At 41.6% G+C, this 12,054-nt stretch overlaps 1 protein-coding gene across 12 annotated transcripts in view; it reads right to left on the reverse strand.

Annotated features, from left to right (window-relative positions):
- Positions 1-12,054, reverse strand: part of MAGI1 (membrane associated guanylate kinase, WW and PDZ domain containing 1) — a 782,434-nt gene that overhangs the window by 701,811 nt on the left and 68,569 nt on the right. The window lies entirely within an intron of this gene.

The following is a 12,054-nucleotide window of genomic DNA, read 5'->3' on the forward strand; positions in this document are numbered from 1 at the left end:
AGTAACTATTACCACATTTATTTGTAAAAACAAAAAGTTGACAGAACTGTAACACTCATCTGCAGAGAAGAGAGTAAATGAGTCATGTACAAAACAATGGCTTAAAGTGAACGGACCCCAATGAAATGAACAAAAATATTCTACCCACCTAGACTAGCCATCAGATTTGAAGTAACTATGCACAGAGACATGGATAAGCAACAGCTTAGGGAATTCATAACCTTGAGGAACTTTTGCAAGAAGCTCTAAAAGGGCAGGATAAACTTCCTCTCCTGCGACACTGAAAACGGCAGCCACAAATGGTGCAGACGGTTATCCTCTACCAGATTAAGAAAGGTTAAAAACATGCAGCAATTCATCATCACAAATTGACTAATGTGGGTATTCCAAAATAATTTGCTATCTTAGGATGGGTTAGCTAAAGGTGAAACCCCAATTTAAAATGTTTAAGGTGCGAGTTCCATAATACTCTGAGGTCCTTCAAAGAACAAAGGAAAGAGAAATCTTAGAAAGCAGGGAACTGGGTGTCCAGTTACCACATCACCTCTGCTTCTCTGTGGCTCATTCTCGCTTTTGAACCCCAGCATCTTCTAAACACCTCTAAGAAACTTGTTCTTATTTATAACCATTCTGCCAAGAGCAGAAACACAGCCCAAGAAGAGAACTATTAGCATCTGGGATCAAATGATTCTGTGTTGAGAGGTGGGACTTTGTCCTCTGCATTGTAGGATTTCAGCTACATCCCTGGACTCCAATCACTAGATGAGGAGCCAACAGCACCTCCTGTCCCCCTAAATGTGCCCAACCGTACTGTCTCCAGACACTGATAAATGTTGCTTGGCAGTAAAACTGCCATTGACTTTTCACTGAATTGGTTGCTCCCTTACTATGTGCTAGAGTCTGAGCAGCTGAATTATTGAACCAAACTTGGATGAATAATCTGGAGCAAAACTTAACTGAGTAAGATGACTTTTTGAAAGGTTTGTGGTTTGAACAGAGAATTTCCAGAATGAGAAAATTTCCACTCTACCACTATGACAGGACTGTCTCTATACTTTAGAAGTCAGTACTGTCTAAAATAACTTTCTGCAATGGTGGGAAAAGTTCTATATCCGATCTATCCAATAGAGTGGCTCCTAGCCAGACGTAACCAAATTTAACTCCAAATGCAGATGCTGAAACTGAGAAGAAATATTTTAATATTTTATTTCTATTTTATTTTATTCTATTGTATTTTATTTCTATTTCTGGGACTCCACGCCAGGCTGCTTTCACTCAGGGCGCCCCAGAGGGTGGCGGGTGAGAGCCCTCCCTGCCCCAAGGGACCCAACCCTGGCAGCGGACCTCCACTACCCAACCACCGCCACACTCCAGGCCACTTTCCACATGTTCGGGCTGAGCCTCACATGTGAGTGAACACCTGGACCAGACACATCATAAGACACTCCCTACCCATTTTCCATAATTACCATACCATATTTGATGGGGTTCAGACAAATAAATCATAGAGGGAAATAGAGGGAAATATATATTTATATATATATATATTTATGTATATAAATATAAATATATATATATCGGAAAGCCCGGCAAGCTCCCAAGAGTATCCCACCTGCATGACAGAGCCTGGCAAGCTCCCCGTAGCGTACTCAATATGCCAAAAACAGTAACAATAACAGGTCTCATTTCCCTCACCCTGAAAGATCCTCCAAAACGGTCATTGGGAAAGACAAGTAAGGAGAGGCTGCTAAAATCTCAGGGCTCGGATGAATGGAGATGTTACTGGCTCCCACTCAAGTAAATCAATGAACAAATGGGATGACAGTGATACAGTGATAGTGATTTCTATTTAAATTAAGAACTACAGAGTTAAATGTAGAGTTAATACAGAGTTAAATACAGTTAAAATGGCAGTTTTTATGTTGTATCTGTTTTACTACTGTTGGAAAAGAAAAACAAAAGGGGGATTTGAGAGAGAGAGAGAGAGAGAGAGAGAGAGAGAGAGAGAGAGAGAGAAAGAGAGAGAACACGCAAAACTAAACAGATCCCATAATCTGGAGAAAGACAGTCAATTCACAACAACAACAAACATGACAAGAATCCTTCTAGAGCCTAAGGGTTTAGGGGAAATGTTTTGTTAAACACACATATATCACAAGACCTAACAGATTCAATAGGTCTCAAAGCTCTTAGCTTTGCAATCACTAGTATTGTGAAAGAATAGTGAGTACTTTTCACAGGCACAGGTAAAGATCAACCGCATTCTAGGATGAATTGTCACTCAGTTCTTTGAAATATAACACCCTAGACTATGAGCTTTTATAAATTATTCATTTAGAGTTCCACTGAGCCCTTGAACCTGGAGAAAGGTGAGTCCCATGTAGAATTCTGTTTCATTCCTTAAGGGCTATAGCAAATGGTCTTAAGTGGTATTGAACCTGAGGAAACAAATCCTGACACCACTCATAACTCATTATCACCCCAGGAGAACATCTGATTGTAAAAGGCTCCAAGTGGAAATGCTCCTTGCAGCCTAGCAGCTCTCACTGGGTATTTGCCTTTAAAATGTTTCTTAAGCAGCCCCCAGCAACATGAGCTGGCAGCCTTGTAAGTATCTGACACCCTTCACCTTGGGGGGGAGAAAGTAAAATCTGAATCTAAGTCAAGAGCAGGGTTTATGCAATTCAAACCTATGAACAATCAGACAGCTCCTAGGGGACCGAACCTCCTACAGACATTCGGAAGCAGCACACCATCCCTCTCACAACCCGATTCCCTTATCTTCGACTCCAGGACTCCTGTTTCACCTCTGCACCTAGTGACCAAAGGAGACACTGGAACTCTCTCTTCCCCAAGGGCAAACCTTGCTCCCTGCTGTGCCTCCAGCTCAATCTAGGTGGCTCCCTCCCAGGTAGATTCAGTAATCGTGCTGCACCCGGCGAGGAAGAACAGAAGGAAAAGCCAGGCACAGATGGGGAAAGATGGAAAGCAGGAATGGGAGGCAGAGCATTGGGTAAGACTGACCCTAGGAGCAGGAGGAAAAGTGTGAATCAAGGCTTGCTTTCTTGGGCCCAGCCCTTAGCCCTACAATTCTCTCCTCCCTAATTCCATCACTACACATGGCAAAGCAATTCACACCACCCCTCAGTTGGAAAAGTGACAGCAGCAAAAGAGAGCAGATGGGAGGTCGATGCTAGCAGGAAGATGCAGAAAGATGGAGAGGCCAGAAATATGACTGAAACAACAGAGCATTGTGCAAAGCTCAGAGTTTGAGCCCTGGCACTACATGACTCCCAGTATAGCCAGGTGTGGACTTAGTACTACCCCCCCCCCCCCGCCCCCCGCCAACACACACAGAGCTTTAAATTCAAATAGTTGACTGTTGTACAAAAGGAACAGAATAGAAGTGCTTTAGAAAGATGCTCGCCAAAAGGTGAAATTTTGCTGAGTACACCTTGGCAGCTTTAAGCGTTTTCTGATGCAGTAACATTCCATTGCTCTCAAATCATACACATTAATTTTCTTCTTTTATTTAAGCTGGGTATTAATTAAGAAGATAGATCTTTTTTTACTTCAATTCTCTTATGTAACCTCCTAGGTTGTCGCCAGCATCTGACCTGCACTTGGCTGGAACTATTTTGAGCCCGGTGCTGTTATCTAATGTTTCTATTCAACCTGGAATCTCATGTTTTCCTCCCAAAGTCATTATGATCTGTCTAAGGGGTGAGGATTGAGTGAGACAGACTTTGAATGAGGAGGATGCTGATGAAGAAAAGGGGAAATCAACAATTAACTACTGTCAATATTTAGTAAGTACCAGTCTGCAGAACCTCAATCCTTGGGATATAAAGCATGTGAATATGATTCTTCTTTTATAAATGGGAAAATATGCTCGAGTCCCTGGCACTCTGACTGGCACCACATCACTGATAAATAGTGGTGCCTGGCCTGGAATAAAGCCAGGGCCAATTAATTCAAGTCCTCTAAAGGACTTCAAAGTACAATGCCTCCAGGACTGCCAAGTATATCTTTATGGAGATAAAGGTAAGAGGACTTAATCTCCTCCCAATAGACACAAGACCACTCCTCATGGCCTAGAACAAGTGATGAAAAGGCAGTGAGATCATATAAATGGACATGCAACATTGAACCTGAAGAATTTCGACAGATGAGAAATTCTAGACTGTCTAAATTCTACAAATTAGATGGGGAAATTCTATAGGTAGATGGGGAGAGAAAGGCAGAAATTCTGCCTATCTCAACCTTTTTTCCATTTTCCAAACCTTTATAAAATACTGATAAAATACTCCATTTAAAATTCAACTACTGCAGGGATGGCAGAAATTAATGAATAAAATTCAACTAGCGATAGCACAGCAGGTAGGGCGTTCGCCTTACAAGCGGCTAACATGGCCGACCCGAGTTCGATTCCTCCGCCCCTCTCGGAGAGCCCGGCAAGCTACCGAGAGTATTCGATATGCCAGACACAGTAACAACAAAGTCTCCAATGGAGACGTTACTGGGCCCGCTCGAGCAAATCGACGATCAACGGGAGGGCCTTTACCTTACCTTACCTTACTGCAGTCCCATGATATTTGTGTACAAATCAGGCCAACCCACACTTCACAGGCTCTGTTTACACATAACAAACATTACAACTGTCTCCTGGCAAAAATCTAGACTTGGCAAATATGTAACATGCTATTGTATATCAGTACACAAGTACACAAATTTACATGCAGAAAAGTGGTATGACCTTGAGATCTGAGTTTGAAATTCACCACCAGTTCTTATTGCCTTTTGGGTTTGGTGCTGATTAGCTGATCTAAAATCTGAGTTATGTTATAAATAAACTAAGGCAATACGTATAACTCTTTGCGAGGATTAAGAGAGCAAATGTACATCAATAGCTTAGCAGGAAAACTATAGATGGAAAACATTCCATCAATATTAGTATTTGCTATTAGGTACTGATTTTCCTCAAATCAGATTTTCTTTCTGTTTTTGAGGTAATATGTTGTGAAGGATGCACTCAACCATTAAGTTATATCCCCAGCCTCAAATCTGATTTTCCTTCTCAAATTCTTTAATATCTTTTTATTTTTGGAACAATTCATAAAAAATCATAAATAATGAATGTAAGGAATTCACTTAAAGCATTATAACTTATAAATACCAATGCCAGAAAATATATTTGGCAATGATTTCATCTAAAGTTTATTTTTATAATATGAACCAATACAATTTAAAATAATGCTATTGTCCTCTGTTCCAAATTAACATAAAGAACATTGGAGGGAAAAATAAAGAAAAACAAAAACTTAAAAATATTTACTTTTAAAAGGCAAATTCAATCTTGTAAAGTAATGTGACAGAATTCAAATACAACTACTAGAGAAAACTAGCTATTTTACTGACAGATAAAAAGATTTGCGGTATTGATATTAACAATCTAATGACTAAGCATAGTTCCAAGGACATAGCAGATATTAAAATATTTCCTGAAAGAACGAAGAGTAATACGGATGATTGGATGGATGGATGGATGGATGGATGGATGGATGGATGGACGGACGGACGGAAAGATAAATGATTATAGTACCTTGGTCGGTAGGTAAATGAATAAAGTTGGTTAGTGAGTAGTTATATAGATGGATAGACAGACAAATGACTTGATGGTTGAATTAACTAACCTTATGTTATTTCTAACCTTATGATAACATAACAAACTATCTCTTGCATTCATTATCCTCAATGTATAACAAATTGCCCCCTAACTTGTTGGATTCAAACAATTTTCAGTTTTTTGCTTTGGTCTAGTTTGGGGGGGTCACACCCAGTAGTGCTCAGGATTTACTCCTGGCCCTGCCCTGAAAATAAGATTTAAGACTGATATGGGGCTTGGTAACCATATGCGGGGCTTAGGATCAAAACCATGTCAGCTACGCCCAAGGCAAGTGCCATACCTGCTATACTAGCTCTCCAGCTTCTTTCAAGTAATTTTCATCTCAAAATCTGGGAGAAGGTAATCAGAAAGTCAAGAAGACATACTGCATAGTTCTGAGTAAGCTCTTTCACAGTGTTAGTAAACTGCATTTACATGCAGCTTGACTAGGTCTACTCTTCCGAGTTCACTCATTGTAATGGACAAGAGACTTCAGATGGCCGCAACACAACCTGCCCAAATGCAAGAGAGTCAGAAAGACAAACTATACCCAAGATGGAAGGCCAACTTTTAGAACATAATCTCAGAAGTGAGATACAAACACTTCTCAGCATCATTCTTCTAGAATGTCAAACCACCGCTGATGGTGTGTGAGAACCCTGTGCAAAGATGCGAATACAAGGATTCATCAGGGGCTGGCTTGGAGACTGTACAGTTTAAAATCATCAAGTTTTCTAAATCCTGGAGCCAAGTTCAGACAGTGACAAATTAACAAAGCAGCATGGGCAGTTATTTTTACACAGCTGCAAAAACTTACTCAACTCATCTACATTGCATGGAAAAGATAACAAGGGAAATAAAGAAGAAAAAGTAACTATCCACAACAAATGTCCACTTTGACTCTTCCTGATCCAAAAAATAATGGAGATATTCCTGCTGCCCAAGTTTCAACTCAAGGCAACAGTGATTTTCACTCTACAAATTCAGAGCTTGACTCAGCAAATACATCAGTGCCCAGAGGGAAATTTCTGGGGTCACCTTCCTGTCTTCTCTCCCCTCTTTTCTCTCCTCTCCTCTCTCCTCTTTCCTCTTCTTGCGCTCTTGTATTCTACCTACATAAAAAGAAGGTTTAGACTGGCATTCTTCAATATTCTCGCACCCATGAACTGAGGGAAGCTGAAGAAATATTTCATAGAGAGGCTGATGGCTAGGCTAGAAACAAAAACCCATGTATATCATGTTCTATTCAATCTGAATTTATATAATTACAATAATTCTTCATCTGCTGCTACAAGGGTCAGGGGAAAGTTTTAGCAGACAGCCGAGAAAGTTCCACAGGTTGAATAGTTCCATAGGAGTTCAGACAAATATTCTTCTACTTCTGTGTATCTGCAGGCCACCACCTGACTGGTACTGGTCCACAGAGCAGCATTTATAACCATTGAGGTGTGTCAGTGTTGTTCAACTATTCTCCCCCCCTTGACCACACCAGTACACAGACTGGTGGTACCACTGGTTTAGCCCATAAAGTGGCCCATCAGCCTTCGTTCTTCAATAGGCTCATTACATTTTAGATTGGGAATAAAATAGAAAGAAACATTTTTCTAGAATGCCTTGCTACCCAAGTCTGAATAGGAAGATGATTTTTACACCAAAGTCTGTCACTGATTTCTCTCTGCTTCATCTACAATCAAATGCCGCTCAGACTAAAACGGAAGCAGTCATAACTGATGGATGTGAATTGTGTTGGTTTTGAGTTCTTTCCTGACTGGACCAAACACTTTAGTGTCCTTTGCAGGGCTTATGCTCCTTCTGTTTAGTGCTTCCAGAGAATATGCCAGTGGACAGCAAGTATTAATACCAAGGCCTGCAAACTACATTTCTGAACTGGAATTAAGAGAACCAAATGCCAGACTGAATTTGTTTGTGTTGATGGATGGAGAGCAGCTTCAGCCCAAAGGGCAATGTTTATTTATGACAGCTTTTCTACCTTCCTGTCTTCTACCTCGCTGAAATCACTCTCTGTGAGTGTTTCATCATAGTTCTACACTGAGTGCTAAGAAGCCCGAAGCACTTAATGACTCAGCCACGTTTCGTCTCCGTGTGGGTTGTCACTCCATGCTGCTTCCCACCCCCCTCCAGCATCCCATATGTGGCACTGAAAGTGCTGAGTCAAAACATAATCACAATTAAAGCAAATTATCACCAATATCCCCAACAATGAAAGATACTGCACATGATTACTTTCTAAACAGAGGGGATTAGGTGTTAAAATGTATGCAATGCAAAACTTACTTTAAAAACCTTCCTCATCAATGAGTATACTGTTGGGAAAAAAAAATTTTTTAGTACCATCTTCTAAAGTTAACAACTCTTCCACTTGACTTTGGTACTCTTTTGAATGAAATTCAATTATATATATGATCAATCAAAATGCACTTAGCTTAAAGGACAGGTAAATCATGAAAAGGCATTAGAAACTGTCCAGTAACATGCTAAATTAGTAGAAGCTTTATTACCTGCCCTAATTCAAACTACACACTTTCACCACACGTGCTTTGTTCAAAAGCAATAGGCAAAATACATCCTCAGGTGAAACATTCCTTCTCAGCAGCTCAAAAATTTCTTACAGGCATTTTCAGGAAGCAATCATTAGAATATTAACCCTGAAGTGGAAATCACTCCTAGCAGGCAATCTTTCAAATTCTAGCTCCAGGAAACCAAAATGTCAATTAGAGCACTTAACCTTGGGCCTTTTTAATGATGCCCAATACCTATTTATAAATAAGGGTGGCATTATTGGGTTTCCTTCCACTTAATTTGCATTTCAGGCAGCTCAGAATTGGCAAGCAGCAGAGAATCTCATTAAAGAGTTTCTCCCTGTGTGCCCTCCCACCACTCCCCACCTCCCCTGACCACTGAGTTTCTGCAAGTCTTTTAAACAACACCAACCCTCTCTGGAACTTGCTCCACTCGGCTTCATCCCAACAGCACAGGAACGGGATTCAGACTTGGCTTTTCTGGAACCACATCTGCTCAGCTGAAGAACACACCAGACTGCAGGGTCTACAAAGACGCACATCATCTAGACACAGCCTCATCAACAACCTTCCACTAGGACCATGGGAGTGACAGCCATCACTGAGCTCTTCCTCAAATATTCAGTTCTTCTGTGTTTCTGCATGGTTGTTGGTGCTGCTTCCTCTGTCCCCTTTCTGCTCCAAGATCATCATGATAATGAGCCTTCTGTGTCCAAATCGAGGTCTGATCTGAAGTCTCGATTTGAGCAGCCCTCTCTGCCTATTCAGCTAGTGCTGCATACCTCATCATCCCTTATCATGCATTGTTATTTCAAACTACACCATTGAGGATTTTTAAAAATATTTATTTTCATTTTTTACATGGGCCGGAGTGACAGCACAGCGGGTAGGGCCGACCTTGCATGCGGCGGACCCGGGTTCGATTCCTCTGCCCCTCTCGGAGAGCTTTTTAGTACACTCGAAAACTACCGAGAGTATCCCACCCACATGACAGAGCCTGGCAAGCTCCCTGCGGCATATTTGATGTGCCAAAAACAGTAACAAGTCTCACAATGGAGATGTTACTGGGGCCCGCTTGAGCAAATTGATGAACAAAGGGAGGACAGTGCTATAGTGCAGTGCAGTGCATTTTTTACGTACTACATACTTAATAAATCGTATTTGTTATTGCAATATATTAATATATCTTCTGTTCTGAACTGTTTCTCCATTGTATGGATTCACATAAGCAGGTAAAGCATCTATAGATGTAAGACTTTCTCGGTGCCAGGCATAGTATTAAGAACCTTACTTTTTATAACAACCTGATAAGGCAGATAATGGAATCAGCCACAACTTCAAAATGAGAACACTAGTACAAAACGAGGTTAAGCAACTTACCCAACACCATTGCTACAAGTTGACACTGGTGTGTACCACTGGTGGCTCACAATCAGATGTGGTTTCATTAACACAAATGGCATCACCATGATTTAGGTAAAGCTGAGTTTCCTGTTCATGGGTATGTGACTCTCAGGGCCATGCTCTGAGCAATGCATCCTTCCCAGCAAACTAGTAAATCTCTGCTTTGCTCCCTTACCCCCCCCCCAGAACCTAGAATGTTTGCCAGAGTTGGCTAGAAGAACAAAAAACTATAGTTCATATCCTACCTTAGGTCACTTTCCTTCCCTATCACCCCCAAATACTTCTAATGCAGGGGTCCTAGGCTTAATCACCATTAACGTTCTCAGGTTCCTCACTACAAGTGTGTCTGAAATACTTCAGTATGGGTGGTCTAGTCTACATTTCTTCATTCAAGGTTCAGCAAATACCTCTCAGCTGGGGGCATAGCAAATATTTTATATATGTGAGGTCCTGGATTTGATCCCCAACACCTCAAATAAAAATGAAATAAACAGAAAGCATCTCTTCCTTCCTTCCGAGAGAGAACTCACATATCCACTTCACTCACTCACTCTTTATTTATTTTAATTCCAGAGAAAGGAGAGTCAAGTAAGACAGAACAGCAATTTTTTGCCAAGGCATCACACAGATTTTAAGATCTCTGGAACAATAAATAAGACCCAAATATTAGGCCCCAATTTTTTTACACTCAATTATCAAATACCAACTCGGCCAACAAGCACTTCCTGCTCCTCCAGCCTCTATTGGGTCCATCATATTTCTAGCTCCAAGATATCACATTCCCAGGCAGAGGAAGTAGCCTGTTGCTTAGTCAAAATAGCATCCAACAAAAACCTCTCTGGCAGTTAGGTTTGGTTTCCTCCAGCAGCAGTTGGCTGAAAGCTCCCTGGGACGTGTGCTTGCAGCTATTCTTACTCTTCAGGGTAGTGCTATTTTTCCGCAAAGGAACGTAGCCCAGCAACCCCAAGAAAACCTGACTGGCTTCTTTGGGGATGTGCTTGTAAAACTCATGGCTCTCTTTACTTCAGGGAATTATCATGGCAACCTCAGTTTCACTACAGCCATAAATACCCAGAGAAACAAGAGCAACAATTGATGCCTTTTCCAGAATATTTTTCTCCATTTTTCCCCTATTCTCATTTTGTTTTCAGAATACGGAAAGGGGGAACAGGGAATTATGCTTTACTTTTCTAAAGAACAGCTATATTGGGGCTGTGAATATAATTTAAAGGGTCAGATGCATGCCTGGCATGCAGAGAGCCTGAGATTGATTCTGGGCACTGCAAGGTCTACAGAGAGTTACTTGGGTCGCCTAGATGATCTTCAGTGCTGGTGGGGAAAGAACCGAATAAAAGAATGTTTGCATTGATAAACTGATGATATAAGGGCCAAAGGAGGTCTCAATAACTGAATACCCTAGGCATCACAGAATGTGCCAACTATTCCCTATTATTCTCGAACTGCAGCACTCAGATGGTTCCAGAACCAGGCCATGAAACTAAGGATTTAGAATCAGCATCCTTAGAATCTGTGAGCTCAGCAGTATTTCAGGATTCAGCTGCCACTGGCCCCAGAGAGTCATCTTGAAAGTATGTGCTGGCAAGTCGAGAGCAACTAGCTGACAAAACGGGTCAGTGCAAACTGATCCCTGTTCCTGAAACAATCACTGAGCCCTAAGCCCTGGAAGAGAGAGAGAATCCCTGCCCAATCACCAGGGCTAGGCTCAGGTTAAAAGACTAGGAGCCAGGCAAGTGGGCATACTCGGCAGGCTGGAGGTGTGTGGTCCAAAAGGCTGGAGCTGTATCAGAATCCTGAGTTTAGTTTGTTGTTGTTTTTGTAGTTTATTTGCTTTTGAGATCATACCCAGTGATGCTCAGGGGTTACTCTTGGCTCATGCACTCAGGAATTACTCCTGGCAGTGCTCAGGGGACCATATGGGATGCTGGGAACCGAACCCGGGTCAGCCACGTGCAAGGCAAACACCCTACCTACTGTGCTATCACTCCAGCCCCCAGTTTTAAGCTTTCTATTTTGTCCATTGTGAATTTTTTTTCAGGATGGGGGGGCCCTTACCTGGTGGTGCTCAGAGACTACTCTGACTTTGTGCGTGGGTGTCATCCCAGTGGTGCTCAGAAGACCATGTGATGTCAGGGACTAAACCTGGGCCTCCCACAAGCTAAGCATGCACTCAGCCCATTGACTCCTCTCGCCAGTGCCATCAGGATTTTTTTTTCCCCACTAATTTTGATTTTCAGAAGTACTGCATCAACTATCACTTGCCTTGATTACTGAGGTTTTCTTTTTTAAATATTTTTGATTTAATTACAGTGAGATATACAGTTACAAGGTTGTTCATGATTGGGTTTCAGTCAAATACTGTTTCAACACCCATCCCTCCACCAGTGTATATTTCCCAATAACCAATGTCCTTAGCTTCCTTTCCAC

This window comes from Sorex fumeus, unplaced genomic scaffold (genome assembly GCF_029834395.1).
Source record: "Sorex fumeus unplaced genomic scaffold, SorFum_2.1 ptg000072l, whole genome shotgun sequence".
Lineage (NCBI taxonomy): Eukaryota > Metazoa > Chordata > Mammalia > Eulipotyphla > Soricidae > Sorex > Sorex fumeus.